The 21,909-nt window shown below is 45.5% G+C and overlaps 1 long non-coding RNA gene across 1 annotated transcript; it reads right to left on the bottom strand.

Annotated features, from left to right (window-relative positions):
- Window positions 1-6,696: 6,696 nt before the first annotated feature.
- On the bottom strand, window positions 6,697-14,927 carry LOC122432612. The gene is made up of 3 exons (XR_006266896.1): window positions 14,868-14,927; window positions 7,609-7,764; window positions 6,697-7,267 (listed from the first exon to the last, which is right to left on the bottom strand). It is a non-coding gene; the product is annotated as an uncharacterized LOC122432612 (long non-coding RNA).
- Window positions 14,928-21,909: the final 6,982 nt, after the last annotated feature.

A 21,909-nucleotide genomic window follows, 5' to 3' on the forward strand; every position in this document is an offset into this window, starting at 1 on the left:
TAAACTACAGAGTTCAACCACTTAGTAACCAGCAACCACACAGTTTATAGTAACTTAAAGAAATCAAAACTTTAGCACATGAAACTGCATTCAGGAAAGAGGACATGATAACCATTTCTTTCTAATGCTTATTTGCGTATTACATGGCAGAAACCAACGCAGCATTGTACAAAAAATTTGTATATGTATTTAAATTTTTAAAAAGTTATCTATGAAAAACTTATAGCTATTATTATGCTTAATGGTAAAATATGGCATAGGAATAGGGTACAGATGTTCATTTTTATCATTTCTATTTATCACTATAAAGCAATGAGGCAAGAAAAATAAAAGATAGCTGAGAAGGTTCTAAAGAAGGAAACAGGAAGCTAACAGGCAAGCATATGAAGAATAAAATCCTCTGAACCTAAAACTGCTCTAAAAAATAAAGTGTGTTAAAAAATAAATAATAGCATTAAGTCTTTTTTCCTTCCCCAAACCCCTCCTCCCCTTCTCTGGCAGCGGAGGGCGAGTTACTCGGGTTTAGAAGCCCCACTTCTGTTTTGCGATAATAGCTTTAAAAAAATGAACCCAACCCACATCTGAAACCTCCTCTGTTATAGGGGCTTCCTTGGTGGCTCAGATGGTAAGGAATCCGCCTGCAATGCAGGAGACCTGGATTCATTCCCTGGGTGGGGAAGATCTCCTGGAGAAGGGAATGGCTACCCACTCCAGTATTCTTGCCTGGAAAGTCCCGTGGACAGAGGTGCCTGGTGGTCTATAGTCCACGGGGTCGCTAAGACTCAAACACAATTTAGCAACGAAGCACACACTTCCTCTGTTATAAGCAAGAATTCTCCTCGTCTGTACTTAACTCTCTTTTTACAGTTTAGTTCCAAATGATGAACATTTGTAGCTGCAGCTACCGAGATCTGATATAAGTCTTCACAAGATGGGGGTGATTTTCTATGACCCCATAAGTCATCCCTCAGCCTGGTAACCACAAGCCGTTAATCCACGTGTGTGAGGTGAGTGACTACGTCCCGAGGGGCCCATATATTTGCAGAAGGGTGATAAAGTTTGAAGTTGAATCTGAGCGTTTGAACTGAAGACATAAAAATGTAAGATAAAAGCAGGAAGGTTCACCCCAATGTCAAGCAGGTAGAAATTGGAGAATTCCAGAGGTTTGGGAAAATAATTGGTCGGTTGGAATATTTGTTGAAATAACTGCAGGTTTCCCTAAATGTTTTAAATTTATTTTGCAATAATTGCAGATGTATGTGGCAAGAAATGCAGAAAGTGGCAAGCTGGGGCTGCCCGCCTTTTATAAGCATGATTGTACTCGTGTGTGGAACCTCCAGAAAATGATATGAATTAATTTATTTACAAAGCAGAAAGAGACTCACAGACAAACTTATGGTTACCAAAAGGGAAAAGGAGGAGGGATAAGTTAGGAGTTTTGGATTAACACATATATACTACTTTATAGTGAGTAGATAAATTAACACATATAAATTAACACATATATACTACTTTATAGCGAGTAGATATATAAGGACCTACTTATTCAGTTCCCTGAATAGCCCAGGGAACTATATTCAATATCTTGTAATCACCTATAATGGAAAAGAATCTGAAAAAGAATATGTTGTTGTTGTTCAATTGCTAAGTTGTGAGACCCCAAGGACTGCAGCATGCCAGGCTTCCCTGTCCATCACTATCTGCTGGAGTTTGCTCAAACTCTTGTCCATTGAGTCAATGATTCGATCTAACCTTCTCCACCTCCACCACCCCATTCTCCTTTTGCCTTCAATCTTTCCCAGCATCAGGGTCTTTTCCAATGAGTTGACTCTTTGCATCAGGTGGCCAAAGTATTGCAGCTTCAACTTCAGCATCAGTCTTTTCAACGAACATTCAGGGTTGATTTCCTCTAGTAGGATTGACTGGTTTGATCCCCTTGCAGTCCAAGGGACTCTCAAGAGTCTTCTCCAGCATCACAAATTGAAAGCATTAATTCTTTGGCACCCAGCCTTCTTTATAGTCCAACTCTTACATCCGTACATGACTACTGGAAAAACCATGGCTTTAAATAGAAACACACACACATATATAACTGAATCGCTTTGATGTACACCTGAAACATTACAAATCAACATTTCAATTTTTAATATTTTTTAATTTATTTCATAATTAAACATTTTTAAAATTAATTATCTTAAAAATAAATGTGTCTTTACAACTTGAGCTCTTTTCCAGTTTCTGTCCTGTTTTCCTTCATATTCCAGAGAGTTTCTCTGGACAGAGATGTTCTAATTGATCTGGTCATAGGTCTGCCTTAAGAAATATTGCTTTTTATGGGATTCCTGTTTGGAAGTTCACCCTCCACAATAACCTTTGCCTGAGCCCTAAATGAAATTGGAGGCACAAAAAATGAAATGGAATTACAGTGGCTCAGACGGAAAAGAATCTGCCTGAGATGTGGGAGACTGAGTTTGACCCCTGGGTCGGAAAGATCCCCTGGAGAAGGGCATAGCAACCCACTCCAGTATTCTTGCCTGGAGAATCCCATGGAGAGAGGAGTCTGGCGGGCTACAGCCCATGGGATCGCAAAGAGTCGGACACTACTGAGCAACTAACACAACAACACAAAGCGAAAATACAGCCGTACGTTTGTGGCAGTGACTTCAGCGATGGTGTGCAGGGGCTATGATCTTCAGGGAGGAGACGGTTCACCAGGCTGGAGGCAAATGCTTCTGCTGGTCCAGGAGACAACACCGTGGAGGGAGTCGGAGAGCGAGGGGGCGAGAGGCAGGGTCACCCAGAGGTGGAGCCTGCGGCCTCCGGAGCTCCTGCCGGAGCCTCTTCAGTCTCGTAGGTGGATCACACTCATGGGCCTCTGTGTGTTTGGTCACTAAGATGCCAGTTTCCTAATTCTAGAAAATTCCCAATTCAGGTCTATGAAACTGACCGGGGTCGACAGAATAAGTCCAACAGGTTTTCTAGCTTGTCTGGAGAAGGGATCTTGTAATGTGATTCAGGTCACGTTTTCTGTCCAGCCTAGACTCTTCAGAATTATTTATAATTCCATTTTGTTCTGAAAAGGCTTCGAGGCAGCTGATGGGCAGTCTGTAAAAACATCAGTGTCACTGAAGGTTTCAGTTAAGCGTGATGATGACAGAGACTTGGCTGATGCGCGTGGGACCAGTCCCTTCTACCCACCCGCGGCCAGGCCCCGGCCAAGCTTGCATCCTCCTGTCAAACTACAGGTTGAACCTTTCTGAAATGATTCAGTTAGTTACTCTCCTAAAATGTCTCCCTTTTGCCTTTGTCCATGTGTTGCCTAATCCCACAAATATCTGAACATCTATTCCACTAGAAGGACTGGATGAAAGGCTATATAAAGAAGACAAAACTCTTGGCTTTGATGGACCCAACATCTAATTCAGGGCTCAACAAACCATGGCTGATGGCCAAGTCGGGCCTACTGCCTGTTTTTATACAGCCCTCAAGCTGAGAGTGGCTTTTACATGTTTAAATGTTCGGGAAAAAATCAGAAGATGAATAATATTTCATGTTGTGTAAAATTATATTAAATTCAAATTTCAGCATCCATAAAGTTTTACTGTAACAGCCGCCCACATTTATTTATGTAACGTCTGTGTGGCTTCCCCACCCACACAGCAGATTTAAGTTGTTGGACAGAGACCTCGTGACCAGCAAAGTCTGTGTTACTGTCTGGTCCTTTATAAAAAAAATTTGCCAACCTCTGTGACACTATTCAACTAATCTGTTGGCTGTCTACCAGGTTCTTTCTTGGCTTTTGTTTTTATTGTTCTCTGTGCGGCAGTTCCTATCCCAAAGGACCTTACATTGTAGAGGGAGATGGACGTTAACAATTATATCATAGGGTACTGAGCCCTGTGGTCTAGATAATTACAGAGATCACTAATGCACGGTGCTTCCCATGTGCCAAGCGCTACTAAGGATCATGTATGCATTAACCCACTTCCAACTCCACAATAACCCTGTGAAGTGTGAAAAGGATTTTTAGAAAACTCCCCCAAGAAGTGGCTTTGTGTTTTTTTTTTTTAATTAAAAAAAATAATTGTTTGGATGTGCCCAGTCTTAGTTGTGACATGTGGGATCTAGTTCCCTGACCAGGGATCGAACGCAGGCCCCCTGTATTGGGAGTGCGGAATCTTAACCACTGGACCACCAGAGACATCCCCCTGTTACTTTTTAACAGATTAAAAACCAGTGCATTTTATTAACATTTATTAAGTACATACTTGGCTTCCCAGGTGGCACAGTGGTAGAGAATTTGCATGTCAATGCAGGAGACAGAGAGATTTGGGTTCGATTCCTGTGTCGGGACCATCCTGTGGAGTAGGAAATGGCCACCTGCTTGAGTATTCTTGCCTGAAAAATTCCACGGGCAGAGGAGCCTAGTAGGCTACAGTCCATGAGGTCGCAAAAACGTTGGACGTGACTGAGTGCACACACACACAACTACAAATATGGTCTAAATAAAGCTTTCTGAAATCCACTGTGTGATCCTTAGTCAAAATACAGATAACAAGGATTCAAAAACCTTCTTGCTCTTCTTGTTCTGATATAAGGATCCGAGAACTGTGATTTCGGTAGTTTCCAGAACCGAAGCTAATCATTTAGTAAGCATGGACGTAAACTAGTCTTATGACCGATACTTTTCTTGGCTAACCATGACTGTCATATGGATATATAAAATGAACACATTCCAAAGATTTTATTCAACTCATGAATTAATTAGGGAAACAGTAAAATTGTCACAGAAGGTTCAAAGGAGAGCCCAAAGAGCCTAGACGTATAGAGAGAATAAGGAATTCTGAACTAAACTTAGGAATAGTTGCAAAACAGGTGTAGCCACAAGGCAATAGTCAACTGCATGACACGGACACGGGTCTATGGACGGGATCACTTTTATTAGTTCAGTTTCCAACAGGCTTTATTTACAGAGTTGAAAGGAACTGGAGGGTGAAAGGCGGAGAGAACAGAGCTGGGGAGTTGATCTGAGCACTTACGAATCTGCTTTTACCCGTTTATTCTTTCACAATCTTTTTCTGACAGGGGTCAGTATGACAAGGGACTCCCCTGGTGGTCCAGTGGCTGAGACTCTGTCCTCCCAATGCGAGGGCCCAGATTCGATCCCTCGTCAGCGCAGTAGACCCCCACACGCTACAATGAAAGATCCCACGTGCCTCCACGGAGATTGAAGACCCGGCACGGTCAAATTAACAAATATTTTTTAAAAAGTCAGTACTACCATGTGCCCATAAAAATATATTTTTTATAGATTGAAGATGTCCTTGAGGACAGCCATACACTTCCAGACTTGATGGATTATTATCATCCCTGTTTCATAGATGAGGAATCTAGAGAAAGTCATCCTGCCCGACGATCCACGCCGGCCTGTGGCAGGGTCAGGGGCGGAACCCAGATGGGCTGGGGCAGCGTGTGAGCTCCACGCCTGTGGAGAGCGATGCTGGTCTACACCGCCTGCTCCCGCAGGCAGATCACCTGGGATTTGCACAGCCCCCACAGAGCACTTCCTTCTCTCCCACTGGAGACACAACTTGATGTCTGACTTGGTTATCACCTAGGGAGTCTCCCTGACAATGGACGATGCTATGGGCAAGATGGACTTCAATCTCCAATCCCTGGCGGATAGAAAATCCAGTGTCCTCGCCAGACCACCAAGAACTCTACAGCAGTTTCCCTTCTTATGGAAGGGATCCTTATGGAAGGGATCTTATGGAGCTTGGAGCCATCTTCCTTCCTCCAGGGAATTCTTTACTTTGTTTTAATTGAAGTCCAGTTGATTTACAATGCTGTGTTAATTACTGCTGCTGCTGCTGCTGCTAACTTGCTTCAGTCGTGGCTGACTCTGTGCGACCCCATAGATGGCAGCCCACCAGGCTCCCCCGTCCCTGGGATTCTCCAGGCAAGAACACTGGCGTGGGTTGCCATTTCCTTCTCCAATGCATGAAAGTGAAAAGTGAAAGCAAAGTCACTCAGTTGTGTCCGACTCTTCGCGACCCCGCGGACTGCAGCCCACCAGGCTCCTCCGTCCATGGGATTTTCCAGGCAAGAGCACTGGAGTGGGGTGCCATTGCCTTCTCCGGCAATTACTGCTGTATAGCAAAGTGATTCAGTTTTTCGTACATATGCATTCTTTTTTTATATTCTTTTTGGTTGTGGCTTATCATAGAGTATTGCATATAGTTTCCTGTGCTGTACAGTAGGACCTCATTATTTATCTATTCTATATATAACAGCTTATAGCTGCAAACACCAACTTCCCACTCCATCCCTCCGCCTTCCCCCTGCTCCTTGGCAACCACCAGTCCCTCCTCCAGTGAATCTAATGACTGTTTCTATGTCTCTATAGTTGCATTGACTCAAATACGTACCTTAGCATCTTTTTTTGGAGAGGGTCCCACACTTCACAGCATGTAGGATCTTAATTCCCCAACCAGGGACTGAACCCATGAACCCTGCAGTGGAAGCACAGAGTCTTAACCACTGGACCACCAGGGAAGTCCTCTTTAAAAATATTTTTAAAGAAATCTTCACCAAAGTAGTAGTAGTGATACAATAATAATGACATAGAAATCCTGTGGATGTAGAACAAGTTAACATCACAAGAATGAAATAACTTAAATGTCGTGGTCTGTGCGTGGGTTGGAAAAGAATTTCCAGACATGAGACAGAATGAGAGGGAAATAAAGTTTATTAGAGTGGGAGACACTGTTAGAACAGCGGACCTGCTCAAGGGAGAACCGATGTTGAATAGGGGTCCTTGGTCCACTTTTATACCCAGGGTACAAGGATGGGATAGCGGTCTTGCGGGTCATTTGCTGATTAGATGAGGCACATATATTGGCTGGAGTGAAGAGTAAGGCAAATACCTTCTCCCTATGGGGTAGGAGGGGAGACAGATTATACTGCTCAGGAGGACCTGAAACCCCTTAATAGTTACAGCTTGGGGGAGGGAAGGGTGGTAAGGGTCTGGTTTCTACGTTCCTGCATTCCAAGACCCTCCTTGATTTTATCTGCTCTTTTGTTCTTGGGTCACCACATTAAATACGAATGTTAGACATGCCTGGTACCTACCGAGTGCTTACGTGCTAGACATACACATGCATTTATATACACAGTAAACCCCTCTATAGAAGATACACAGAATCCAAAATTTTCAGTCCCTCAAATGCAGGATTTGGAGACAGGATGCAGGAATACAGAAGCAAGGCTGTAACAAATTCAATAAAGACTCTTAAAATGGTCCCATCAAAAAAATCTTTTAAAAAATGGTTTAAATAGTAAACGTTATGTTACATATCTTGTTATGTTACATATCTTGTACCCCAATTTATAAAAAAGAACCTTATCCCAAGCCTGGTTGAGAATGGGAGTTGGGCAGAGGATGAAGCCAGTACCATTCTCTTACATCTAAATACATTAACCAATGAAATGACTGGGGTGAGCTTGTCCCACCCGTTGGCCATGGTTCCCAATGTCAAGTTGTGTCCTCTGATTTCATCCTATGACTTGGTACCATCCACTCAGTGGCGACTGATCACCCTGGCTTACCTGTGGATGGGGTCAATCGCCCATCCTGGGGTTAGCTCGTTCTCCAGGATGGAAGCAGCAACTTCAGGAACCTTCTAGTTAGATGGTAGCAGGGAGACGGGTAGGAAGAACACAGGAGATGAAAGCGTCCTTCTGTCTTCTGAGATTGTGTCAAACCTTCCCTCCGAGAAAATAAGATTCTGAGCCCAGCCCAACGTGGAAGTACTCAACACTAGTGAACTGCCCACTTTAAAATGATTACAATAAGGACTTCCCAGGTGGTCCAGTAGTTAAGACTTTGCCTTCCAAGGAAGGGGTGTGAATGCCTGGTTGGGGAGCTAAAATCCCACATGCCTTGTGGCCTAAAAACCAAAACACAAAACAGAAGTAAAGCTGTAACAAATTCAATAAAGATTTTAAAAATAGTTCCATCAAAAAAAAAAATCTTTTAAAAGATGGTTAAAATAGTAAATGCTATGTTACATATGAGTGAAGTGAGTGAGTGAAGTCGCTCAGTCGTGTCCGACTCTTTGCGACCCCAAGGACTAATATAGCCCACCAGGCTCCTCTGTCCATGGGATTCTCCAGGCAAGAATACTGGAGTGGGTTGCCATTTCCTTCTCCAGGGGATCTTCCCGACCCAGGGATCGAACCCAGGTCTCTCGCATTGCAGGCAGACCCTTTAACCTCTGAGCCACCAGGGAAGCCATGTTACGTATATTTTGCCACAATTAAAAAGAAAGTATCTTAGCCCAATCCTGGTTGAACATGGAAGCCAAGTACCAATTCTCTTACATCTAAAGTTGCTTTATTACTAAACGCATCACGGTGAGTTTCATAAACAGGAGGCTCAGTGACCCAACTCTGGAATCCCTACTTACAGCCATTAGCACAGACCACACACCATCATTCCACCTCTTGCTCTACCATTTCCAACAACAATAACAAACAAAACGATCACATTTCTTCCTCTTTGTTATGCACAGTGATTTGATAATTCCTCCATTGGATCTGTCTTTTCAGGCTCTGTCCCATCTTTTAAAACCTAAATGTCTCTTCAAGGTATTTTCCTAAACAAAAACAATTCCCTCCTTCAGAAGGATTCCTGCAAAGGACTTTTTGAAAAAATCTCTATTTTGAAAGATGACCTCAAATCTCTAATCTGTATTTTCAAAACCCTTACGAAGTTTAGTGTTCTTAGTATTCATTAGGAAGAAATTACTTGGAAAAGGTCAGTTTTCATTCCAATCCCAGGAAAAGGCAATGCCAAGGAATGCTCAAACTACTGCACAGTTTCATGAAAAGATGGGATCGATAAAGGACAGAAATGGTATGGACATAACAGAAGCACAAGACATTAAGAAGAGGTAGCAAGAATACACAGAACTATACAAAAAAGATCTTCACAACCCAGATAATCACGATGGTGTGATCACTCACCTAGAGTCAGACATCCTGGAATGCAAAGTCAAGTGGGCCTTAGGAAGCATCACTGCGAACAAAGCTAGTGGAAGTGATGGAATTCCAGCTGAGATATTTCAAATCTTAAAAGATAATGCTATGAAAGTGCTACACGCAATATGCCAGCAAATTTGGAAAACTCAGCAGTGGCCTTAGGACTGGAAAAGGTCAGTTTTCATTCCAAGCGCAAAGAAAGGCAATGCCAAAGAATGCTCAAACTATTGCACAATTGCACTCATCTCACATGCTAGCAAAGTAGTTCTCAAAATTCTCCAAGCCAGGCTTCAACAGCCCGTGAACCGTGAATTTCCATATATTCAAGCTGGATTTAGAAAAGGCAGAGGAACCAGAGACCAAATTGCCAACATCCGCTGGATCATTGAAAAAGCAAGAGAGTTCCAGAAAAACATCCATTTCTGGTTTATTGACTACGCCAAAGCCTTTGACTGTGTGGATCACAGCAAACTGTGGAAAATTCTTCAAGAGATGGGAATACCAGACTACCTGATCTGCCTCTTGAGAAATCTGTATGCAGGTCACGAAGCAACAGTTAGAACTAGACATGGAACAACAGACTGGTTCCAAATAGGGAATGGAGTACGTCAAGGCTGTATATTGTCACCCTGCTTATTTAACTTATATGCAGAGTACATCATGAAAAACGCCCGGCTGGGGGAAGCACAAGTTGAAATCAAGATTGCTGGGAGAAATATCAATAACCTCAGATATGCAGATGACACCACCCTTATGGCAGAAAATGAAGAACTAAAGGGCCTCTTGATGAAAGTGAAAGAAGAGAGTGAACAAGGTGGTTTAAAGCTCAACATTCAGAAAACTAAGATCATGGCATCTGGTCCCATCACTTCATGGCAAATTGATGGGTAGTCAGTGGAAACAGTGACAGGCTTTATTTTGGGGGGCTCCAAAATCACTGCAGATGGTGACTGCAGCCATGGAATTAAAAGACGCTTGCTCCTTGGAAGAAAAGTTATAACCAACCTAGACAGCATATTAAAAAGCAGAGACATTACTTTGCCAACAAAGGTCTGTCTAGTCAAAGCTACGGTTTTTCCAGTAGTCATGTATAGATGTGAGAGTTGGGCCAAAACGAAAGCTGAGCGCCAAAGTACTGATGCTTTTGAACTGTGGTGTTGGAGAAGACTCTTGAGGGTCCCTTGGACTGCGAGGGGATCCAACCAGTCCATCCTAAAGCAAATCAGCCCTAAATATTCATTGGAAAGACTGATGTTGAAGCTGAAACTCCAATACTTTGGCCACCTGACGTGGAGAACAGACTCATTGGAAAGACCCTGATGCTGGGAAAGATTGAAGGTGGGAGGAGAAGGGGACGACAGAGGATGAGATGGTTGGATGGCATCACCAACTCAATGGACATGAGTTTGAGCAAGCTCTGGGAGTTGGTGATGGACAGAGAGGCCTGGTGTGCTGCAGTCCATGGGGTCGCAAAGAGTCAGACATGATTGAGCGACTGAACTGAACTGAACTGACTTAGAATATTATGCCCCCACCTCCCACCCCTGCTGCAGAAGCACTGTTTTTATTTTCTAATTCAGCACATGTGTTAGATTATAATCATTCTCGAGGTTCAGGAGTATTGTTTACAAGTTGTCTCCTCACACCCCGACCTCCTGACAAATGCTGGTTGGATGCAGTCAGCTAAAGAGACTTGTCTCCTGAGCCTCCTTCCTGAAGCTTGGTATCACAGAGCAGTCCTGGAATTGGCAGTAAGTGTCTCTCCTCTGTCCTCACCGTATTGGCTTCTGACCCCTGGTGGAAAATGTTGGTCAAGTTATGATTTGATAGAGAACAAAACCCATGAGGAACCCTGATTCAGCCTTCACTGCCCCAAGCTTAGAATGGAACGCTTTGTTTCCTAAACCTTCAAAGTTATCTGGTTAATTTTCTCGCCCCTTTTGTTTGCAAAAGTGAGACTGGAAGGGGCCACTGCTGCTATTGAATGTCAAAGGACCACCTCAGTTAACTCCTCAAATTAGTCCCTCTGGTTTTAATGGCACAGAAAAGATCCAAGCTCAGAAAATCAAGGAAGAAAACTAGCCTGGAGAATCTGGATTTACTGGACCTCAAAATCCACAGTCTTGCAAGGAGACTGCTGAATTTGGAACCAGACTGAACAACTTAAGATGCCAGTGTAACATTGGAAGAAAATGACTAAGCAAAAATTGCCCATCATGGAACTTATTGATCAAAGACATCTCACTTTCTGCTGATCAGAAGACATCATTGCCAGAGGGCAGAGCGCTTGGCGATGACCCAGTCCCTTTTCCCTGTTTGGCAGGTGTGTGATGTGGGCAACCAGGGGACCTGTCGAAGGTGCGTGGTGACTCTGTGACTATGACAGGCTGTTGGCAATGATTGGTATTCTTTCCACTCACCAGTTTACCTAATGTATAGAAGAAAAAGGAGAGATGATGTCTCTAAGTTTTAAAGAGAAGTTGCTTGGGTTTTGTTGGTTGTTCGTATAACTGAAATATAGTTGGTTTACAATACTGTGTTATTTGAGGAGAAGTGGCTTGCCATTTTATAATTATATTGTAGTCTGTGTGAATAGCACCCTCTGGAGTTGTGACCAGTCCCTGAGAGGTAGATGGGGCTTCCCTGCTGCTCCAGTGGCTGAAACTCTGCTCCTAATGCAGGGTGCTTGGGTTTGAGCCTTAGTCAGGGAACTAGATCCCAAGTGCCACAACTATAAAGACCTTGAATGGCGCAAAGAAAATTGAAGATCCCGCGTGCCTTGAATGGGATCCCGTATAGCTCTGTGTGTGTGAGTGTTAGTCGTTCAGTCATGTCTGACTCTTTGAGATCCCACCAGGCTTTTCTGTCCATGGGATTCTCCAAGCAAGAATACTGGAGTGGGTGACCATGCCCTCCTCCAGGGGATCTTCCCAACTCAGGGATCAAACCCAGGTCTTCTGCATTGCAGGCAGATTTTCTACTGTCTGAGCCACTAGGGAAGCCTTCATATTCATATATATATATGTAAACTGAGAGGCCTCACCCACTCAATGGACATGAGTGTGAGTAAACTCCGGGAGTTGGTGATGGACAGGGAGGCCTGGCGTGCTGGAGTCCATGGGGTTGTAGAATCGGACACGACTGAGCGACTGAACTGAACAGACACTGAGAGTTGGAGTCTGTAAAGCGGAAATTTCACCAAATTAGGCCCAACTTTCAAAGGTGATGTTGGAAAACAAGACTGAAGGAGACATTGCCCTTGTGGGCCTGTACGAAGAGCAATGGTGTTGGTGGCTGAAGAAGAGGATGTGATTTGCCTGCTTTTCTGGTTGTGACTGCCAGCCTCCGGTCAGTCTCAAAATTAGAAAGCTGCTCCCCGTTTGTGTGGTCCTGGGGCTTGTCCTCCCTCTCACGCTAAGCCTGTCCCGTGGGTCCCAAGGCCCCTTCTGAGGGCAGCTCTGGCCTCTGCAGACTGTATCTGCGTGAACAACAATCCTCCCTCTCCTTCCTGACTTGGGCTGGCTTCACTGCTCCTAGTGGGTGCAGCTTTGGCTGTGGGCCCAGGGGAGATAACCCTGAGACATGGAAATTCCAGAAAGTGGGGGAAATATTTTCACCAACAGTAGAATTAGTTTGAGTTTGAGAAATGGGGAAGTGGGCGCGTGAGAGAGAGTTGAACTGCGGGTAGCAAAGGGAACAGAAGAGGAATCAGTCTGACTGGCCGCTTGAAAGAAGCTCCAAATGTGAAAATAATTTGCCGCGGAATGTTTACACAAAAACTAATCTAAAGAAGAAACAACTTACACACCAGAATCGAAATGTCACTTGTTCCCAGAGGGAATGAGCTCAGAAGTTAAAAGGAGGGGGGAGCCTCTCCAACTATTAAATGTTTTTTTTTTTAAGGATCCTCTGGGTTTACATTGGTTCCAGGAAGAACAGAGGCTCCTGTCTCCTGGGAGGTATCTCTGCAGATGCGGAGAGGAGGCCTGAAAAGCTCCATGTTCAGAACAGAATGGCTGGTGCAGAAGGCAGAGAGGTCAACCGGAGACATCCTGTTGATGGTAGTTTCAGCCAATAAATTCAGCCAGATTTTGAGATCAAACGTTTGGAGCTTGAGAAACTTCCCCCGGGGCTTCTTTTGTTTATCATACTTTCCTGGCCATTGGAGTTCACGGAGAGTGATATCAGAGAGAGAACTCGCCAAGTAGATCCAAGTTTGCAAAGGCACAGTCTTAGGAATGGAGAACAGCCGTGGGGTCAGTGTGAAAGAGCCTTACGGAAAGCAGAGTGGGCACTCTTCATAGGTGCGGCCTGAGCTGGGATGGAAGTTCAAACTACAGCTGCCCCGATGCAGGCAGCTAGCTGAGCACCAGAGGAGAGAGGGGAACCAGGCCTCCTGGTCTTGTTCATTTTTCTTTTATTATTATTATTATTATTTGGCTGCACTGGGTTTTCACTGCAGCTCAAGGGTTTCTCTAGTTGTGGCCTGCAGGCTTAGTTGTGCATGAGACCTGAGTTCCCAGACCAGGAATTGAACTTGTGTCCCCTGCTTTGGGGGCTTCCCAGGTGGCGTTAGTGGTAAAGAACCCACCTGCCAATGCAGGAGACATAAGAGATGTGGGTTGGATCCCTGGATTGGGAAGATCCCCTGGAGGAGGGCATGGCAACCCACTCCAGTATTCTTGCCTGGAGACTCCCGTGGACAGAGGAGCCTGGCGGGCTACAGTCTACGGGGTCACAAAGAATCAGATACAGTTGAAGCAACAGGGCACACCACAGAGAACCCGTGCTTTGGAAGGCAGATTCTTAACCAGGGACCACAAAGGAGTCCCTAGGCTAGTTCTATTTTATAAGCTTCATCCTACGCCTAGAAGTCAGCCTTAGAAATACAAAGTTCAGTTCAATCACACAGTCGTGTCCGACTCTTTGTGACCCCATGGGTTGCAAACATAAAAGTAGCTCCCAGAATGAAGTTGCTTCATGTACTAAGTGCAGAAAGAAACACCTGATGTCCCCAGACACTGCACAGAATCCAGACCTGGAAGCAACTTGTCACAGTCTAAGGTCATCACATCAAAAAGGGATCAGGAAGATGCTGTCACCCAGCCTGAGAGAAGGGGAGCCTGACAGCTGAAAGGTGTGATCTAAGGGCCTGGGGAGGCCTTCTTACCGGTGCAGTAATTTCAGGAGGCTCCGACTTCCCCTTCTGCAAAACCTCTGACTTCCTCCCCTTCTAAGGCCAGGGCCTAAAGCTTCATTTGTTTGCTTCTAAACCCCCACCTGGCTTGTCGCTGTGCTTTAGGTAAGCAAGTGAAAGTTGCTCAGTCGTGTCTGAATCTGTGTGACCCCATGGACTGTAGCCCACCAGGCTACTTTGTCCATGGAATTCTCCAGGCAAGAATACTGGAGGCCGTAGCCATTCTCTTCTCCAGGGGATCTTCCCGACCCAGGGATCGAACCCAGGTCTCCTGCATTGCAGGCAATGCTTTGTTGCCTGAGCCACAATGGCTGGAGGAATTAATTTTACTGCAGGGACTTAAAGGGAACACTGATAAGTCCTCCTATCTCCCTCTCTCTGGGTCTCCGCTCATCTTTACCTGCAAATGCACTTCCCTCCCTGACTTGCTCCTTGTTTTGTTGGAGTTTTTCCCCTCCCCTGTTTTGTATCAAAAAGTCTCCAAGGTAATTACTGAAGTCTGTGTGTGATCTTCTACCCTGAGGCCGCAGCAACTTCCATTCACTCAACAAATCTTCACCAAGGGGCTTTTGTGATTCAGGTGGTGTGCTAAGTGTTAGGGACTCAAAGGCCACTCCTGGGGACTTACTTGGTAGCCCAGTGGTTAAGACTTCACCTTCCAGGGCAGGGGGCGTCTGTTCGATCCCTGGTCAGCGAGATAAGATCCCACATGCTTCATGGCCAAAAAACTGACACCTAAAAGAGAAGCAATATCATAGCACTTACAGTAAAGACTTTAAAAATGACCCACATCAAAAAAAAAAAACACCACAAAATAATCCAGTCCTGGTCCCTCCATAGCCAGGCGGGGTGAGTCAGAGAGTAAAGTATTAAGGACATCTTGTAACAAAGGACCCATGCCCAGGGGAGGGGGCTACACAGGAGGCTAGCTTTGCTGGGAAGGCTAGCAGGGGACAGCCCAGCAGGTAGGATGCTGGGGAGAGGGACCAGAAAGTTCACTCTGGGGAAGGATGGGGCTAGCAGACATAAGCTCTTAAATAGGGAATGGATAAGCAACAAGGTCGTATGGTGAAGCACAGGGAACTATATTCAATATTCTGTGTTACGCCATAATGGAAAAAACAGGATGGATGTATCACTGAATTAGTTTGCTATACAGCAGTAATTAATACCACATTGTAAATCAACTGTACTTCAATTTAAAAAAAATAATAATAAAAGAAAGTTCACTCTGAACCCAGCTTGTGCAGAGGAATGGGGTGAAAGAGATCATTTCTGGGGACCATGGCAATCAGGCACATCCAAGTTGAAGGCACAGACAAGGGTCAAATTGTGAGGAGTTGGCCCTCCAAGCTGCAGTCTGGGCTTTACGCTGGAGGAAGTGGGGAGCCATCGGAGGTTTTTTTGTTTTTCTTTCACTTTTTTTTTCATTGATTTTTACTGGAGTGTAGTTGCTTTGTAGTGCTGTGTTAGTTTCTACTGCACATCAAAGGAAATCAGCCATGAGTACACACATATCTCTTTTCTGGATTTCCTTCCCATTTAGGGCTTTCCTTGCGGCTGAGTTGGTAAAGAGTCCATCTGCCATGCGGGAGACCTGGGTTCAATCCCTGGGTTGGGAAGATCCCCTGGAAAAGGGAAAGGCTACCCACTCCAGTATTCTCGCCTGGAGAATTCCATGGACTCTAGCGTCCGTGGGGTCACAAAGAGTCGGACACGACTGGGCAGATTTCACTAGGTCACCGCAGAGCATTGAGCCAAGTTCCCTGTGCTATACAGTAGGTTCTCATTAGTTACCTATTTTATACCTAGTAATGTATATATGTCGATTCCAATCTCTCAATTCATTCACACACACACACCCCTTTCCTCCATGGTATTCATGTTTGTTCTTTACGTCTGTGTCACTATTTCTGCTAGACGGACCTAGAGACACACAGAGTGAAGTCAGAAAGAGAAAAACAAGTATCATACATTAACACATATATGTGGAATCTAAACAAATGTTGCAGGTGATCTTATTTGCAAGCCATTGGAGGTTTTTAAGCAGGAGACAGAGGCAACCGGATTTCTGATTTGGACAATCACATTGGCTGGAGTGAGGAGAATTGATTCGTGGAGAGGTGAAAGTGAAAGTGAAGTCGCTCAGTCGTGTCCGACTGTTTGCAACCCCATGGACTGTGGTCTACCCGGTTCCTCCGTCCATGGGATTTTCCAGGCAAGAATACTGGAGTGGGTTGCCCTTTCCTTCTCCAGGAGATCTTCCCAACCCAGGGATCGAACCCCGGTTTCCTGCATTGTAGGCAGACGCTTTACCGCCGGGGAAGCCCCTCTTGGCGAGGTGAGCCTGCAGTCAAAGCAGACTGGGATCCCCACGTGGGTTCTCGGCCACCTTTGTCCCACTTTGGCACGTTCTAAGTCCTCAAGAAACTGACCCTTGTGCAGAGATGGGCAGTGATTCCCGGCGAAACATTCTGCAGAGGTCTCTCCCCACATGCAGCTGTGGACAATTTCCTAGGATTTTTCTTCAGTCCTCAAGTTTCAGGGAAGAGAATCTGAGACATTCCTAACACACCCTTATGACAGTGGTTCTCAAAGTGTGGTCCCCAGACCAGCAGCAGTCACTATGAGAACCCTAGAAAAGCACGTTTTTGAGCCTCACCCCATACCTACTCATCAAAAACACAAGCACCGCCCCCTCCCCGGGGGCTCCAACACAAGGCTAAAGTTTGAGGACCACCGCCCTGTGGTCTCACACAGGAGAGGGACTCCAAGGGAAAACTGAACACCAGCCTCAGAAGAGTCTCTTTCGGTTGTTGCTGTTTAAGAGAGAGAGAGAGAGAGAAAAGCGTCTGCTAAGCAGGACAAAAGTCCATGTGGCAGACATGGAACTATAATAATCATCATTTATTTAATATGAATCTAGTAAATGATTTTGAAAGCCGACTATGTGCACAGTACTCACTGGGCAGAGGGAGGATAAAGATTTAAAAAGAAGGAAGACTTTGCTGGTGGTCCAGTGGTTAAGACTCTGAACTGCCAATGTGGTGGGGGGGAGGGGAGCATGGGTTTGATCCCGGGTCAGGGAACTAGGATCCTGCATGTTGTGTGGTGAGGCCAAAGGACAAAAATAAATAAGTAAAAAATAAAATTAAAAAAAAAATAAGTAAAAATGCACAGGGTTCCTGCCTTCCAGACTATCCAGCCATCACCATCAACAACATCATCACCTGTGAAAAACCTTTTTTAAAGCCAATGATGGTCACTTGTAATCCACATATGAGACCTCACGGGATTCACACTGTGCCCTAAGGTTGCTGCCCTCAGGTGATTTACTGTGGAGATGGCGCGGCACTTGAACACAGGAATCTGTCTCGGTCACCGGAGGCATTGGATAATCCCTTGCTAAACTGTGATGAGACTACGACAAGCCTTGTCGACTTGAGTCCTCCTCCAATCTTGGTCACGTGGCCTCTGTTCTCACTCCTTCCCCGAAGTCCTGCCTGGATTGTTGTTTGTTTGTTTGTTTTCCCTCTCTTTTTTTCTTAATCCAGATACTGAAAATTCCATTTTCCACCACCTGCAAAGTCAGGCCTCCTTCCATCTTTCTTCTCTCTTCTAATAGCAGTTTTCTCATAGACTTTTCCAGACCCCAAAGGAATTGTCAGGTCAAGCAGACCCCAGATGCTACCAGAGTTTCCCAGGAGCTTGACTCACACTCTCCGAAGCCCTTGAGCCCCAGGGCCCCAGGCAGGAGCACTGGCCGCTCCTTTGGGGCTGTGAGTGTGCACGCTGTAATAATGCTCGGTGTTCAGCCAGCCCTGGGAGCTCAGGCCTCCTTGAGTCTGTCCCACAGAGGTGGCAAGAGCAGTCCTTTGGTGCCCTGACCCTGAGAACTCTGGCCTTTGCCCTTGGATCTCTGGTTCTCCCCAGTGCTGTTGTCTATCTCCCAGAGTGGGTATTGAGGATAAGGCAATCCGCTGCCCTAACAGCCAACTCTAGGAAGGAGAGGAAAAGCCCAGTTCTGTAAATAAATGGGCTGCTCCAGGATGAGGCGCTGTCCACCCCTCTCCCGTCGCCTCGCCCTTGTGACTGGCCCATTGCAGCAGCCTCACGCCAGGGATTAGTATGATCACAAGGTCATGGTAGATAGCTGGGTCCATAAATACTTCTGGAGAGCGTTAGTCATTGAACAGGAGCCAGGAGGGGAAAGACCAAGGCGGGAGGGAGAGCTGGACGCCTACTGGAGCCAGCTTGGAAATCAACTATAAAAACAGCAAAAAAAAAAAAAAAGAGAGAGAGAGAGAGAAGCCTGGCTTTCCTCCAGAATGTGAAAATCCATGTACTCATTTTTTTAGGGGGGTTAGCCTGAACCTCAGAACACGGTTCTGTCCCCTGGAGTTGGAAAAAGAAACTCGAGAGCTGGTGCCGTTGGAAATTTCAGAATCTCTGGTAATAGCATCAGAATTGCTGAAAAGTTCAAAGGAAGTGAATTTTTGGCACCTTTGCCAGGAGAGAATCTCAAAGCAGGAAGAAACAGCCGGGTTCCTGGGCTGATACCGCGGGGAAAGAGCTTACCACGCAGTCTCCTTGGATCAGCAAGGGCCGCGGAGCAAGGTGGTCACTGCCGGAGGGTCTGCTCTGTGGGTTCTGGGCACCCTCGGGATCCTGGGGTCCTTGCCCTCTTCAGGGTTCACACTCTGGGAGGTACAGGCAGATAGAAATGGTGGAGAAACGTAATCGAGGGATGAAAAGCTCCATGTGGGAGCAAGTTGCCTGAGAGCACGGTACCTAAATAAAGGAAGCAACAGGGCGCTGGAGACAGTGCCGTGGAACTGATATTCTGCATTTTCACCGGGCGAGGGGAGGGCAGAGGGTGGATCAGCTGCACCGTCACCAGTGGAGACAGCTTCCCGAGCAGCTTGGATGAATCATCTGGCACACGCACGCTCAAAAAATGTTAAATATGGAAGGGGAGTGGGGACATGTCCGCTAACAAAGGCTAGATTTGGGGCACATAATTTTTGGACCTGGCAGGTCTGTCTTCAATGACTGAGTTGTTTGGTCACTTTGAAATGAAAGTGACTTGGGGTGACTTACCTAAAGACAGACCACCACCAAGCTTCCGTGGTCAGAAGGCAAAGGCCCGAATTACTTCGCGTGATGTGAGCAGCTAATCAAAAAACAAATTAGCTAACCGGGACATGGTCACACATTATGAATATCAAATGCTATTCATAGCTTTGTTTTCCTTTGAAAACCAAGTTCCAGAGTGAATTTGTGTTTACAGCTGATGCTCAGAGGAAAGGTCTGGAACACAGCCTGCCCTTCCCACGCCTCCCTTGGAATCTATGTTGGAGACGGGATGTTGCGTTGGGTGCACAACAGATCTGATGCACTATGCAAGTTCTGGTCCACAGAGAAGAGCCAGGGAATTCAATTTCTCCTTTGCCTTTAAGGACACAGGTTCTACTTCTGCAGGAAAGTACAGGTCACAGAGAGACTGTGACCAAGCAACTGGGAATACAAGAAAATGTCTTAAGAGGTTCAGAGATTAAAAGCTAGCCAACAATAGCTCTAAAACAGGGATTCTCAACCTCTGGGATCTAATGGTTGATGTAATAATAGAAATACAGTGCGCCATACATGTAATGCACTTGAATCACCCTGAAACTATCCCTTTCCCTTCCGGTCCATGGAAAAATTGGTCCGTGCCAAAAAAGGTTGGGGACTGCTCTCATGAAGAATTTTGTGTGCCCTTGGAGCTAGTTGAATGTGGACTCTATTAGGTGATATTGAATCAACATGAAATGTCTTGCTGCGGTCTAAATATATTAGGCAAGCAGCAGATATTTAGAGAGTGTTAATCATGTGCAATGAACTGCACGGGCCCCTGCTCTGAAAACACTGTGTCATACATCACACAGATGGGTGAGTCAAGAAATAAATGTACAGAAAGCTAAAACAGAGTCAACTGAACTTTTGTACCATTAAATGAGGAGCTACATGGACTTAAACTTCACGAGGAGCAACACATGGCTTGCTGCTTGATTCCAAGTGAAGTCACCACACTGAGGCTTTATGGAAGGAATGAGCCATCATAATTTGTAGTTTGATTTAAAGTTTTCAAGTCTTTCTTCGGGAGTCGGTAATGGTTACCTCTCATCTGAGCTCCGGCCAGCCGCCCTCTGCTCAGCCCGGCTCCGTGTGCGTCTGTGCAGACAGTGATGTGTTCTTGGCAAAGCCTCTGGGTGAATCGCTGCAGCTGCAGCTGTTTGGGGAGCGGGAGGATTTACGACCGCTGGTCTTCCCCACGAGGAGCATATTTGCCTTTAGAGCATATCATGCCTTTAGCATATTTTCCCATCAAGACGTTTTTTTCAGTGAGAGCTCATAGAAAAGTTATCCATGGACCACGGTTCTCCTGACCCTGGTTAGCAGCGCCCACGAACAGCACAGGTCCTTTGTCCCATTGTCTGTTCCCCAGGACTCAGCCGCCTGGCCGCCTCCGAGCTCCTCCAGGGTCGGGTTTTCCTCCCCTCCTGAGATGCAGCTGCTGAGGGGGGATGCATTTCTCAGTACTCTGGCAAGCACTTCGAAACCGTGGGGAGCCCTTGGCTGAGCTGCTTTCTGACTGTCCTTCAGTTCATCGTCATTCAGGCTCCAGCCCATGATAAGCAGATATGAGCTGGTAGATTTCTCATTTTTCTCTATTTCAAATATATAATGGTTTTAAAACTTGTTTGCTAGTTAGCTCAAGTGGCCATAGCCTAGTACCATAAACTGGCTTAACGAACAGGAATTTTTTAAAATATTGACTTATTTATTTGGCTGTGCTGGGTCTTTAGCTGTGGCAGGAAGGATCTTTTTCAGTTGTGATGTGAGAATCTTCAACCGTGATATATGGGATCTAGTTCCCTGACTGAGGATCAAACCTGGGCCCCATGCAATGGGAGGGCAGAATCTTAGCCACTAGACGACCAGGGAAGTCTCAGAAATTTATTTTCTCACAGTGCTGGAGGCTGGAGTTCTGAGATTCAGGTGTGGGCAGGACTGGTCTCTCCCGAGGGCTCTCTGCTCGCCTTACAAATGATCCCCTCCTTGCTGTGCCCTCCCGGAGTTTTCCCTGTCTGCGTGTGTGTCCTAATCTCCTTTTCTTACAAGGACGTCGGTCAGATTGGATTAAGGCCCACGCTAAGGGCCTCATTTTAACCTAGATCTTTAAAGAGCTCATGTCCAAACGTAGCCACCTTCTGAGGGTATTAGGACTTCAGTGTGGGGGTTTGTGGGATGGGGGTCCAGGGACACAATGCAGCTTAGAGCACATTGGGTATAACTTTTTCTCACCTGCATTTCAGATTATTTCCTCTGGACTGATTCCTAGAGCACAGATCCCTAGGTAAAAAAAGTAAAAAAAAAAACCAAAAAACTTTAAGGCTTTTGAAAATTGCTTTCCCAAAAGAATGTGACAATCAGTACTGTCACAGTTTACTTTAAAAAATATTTTTATAAAAAGTGGATGAATCAATGAAGGATTCTGTTCAGTTGTGTCTAATAGAAACTCACCTCCAGTGATTTGACAGGGGTTTGTTCTGGGACTTACAGGGCAGCGTGGAAGCCGTTTATAATTTGTGCAGTGGCTTCAAGGCAGCACCGAGGGGGCTGGCCCG

Source organism: Cervus canadensis, chromosome 31, assembly GCF_019320065.1.
Source record: "Cervus canadensis isolate Bull #8, Minnesota chromosome 31, ASM1932006v1, whole genome shotgun sequence".
Lineage (NCBI taxonomy): Eukaryota > Metazoa > Chordata > Mammalia > Artiodactyla > Cervidae > Cervus > Cervus canadensis.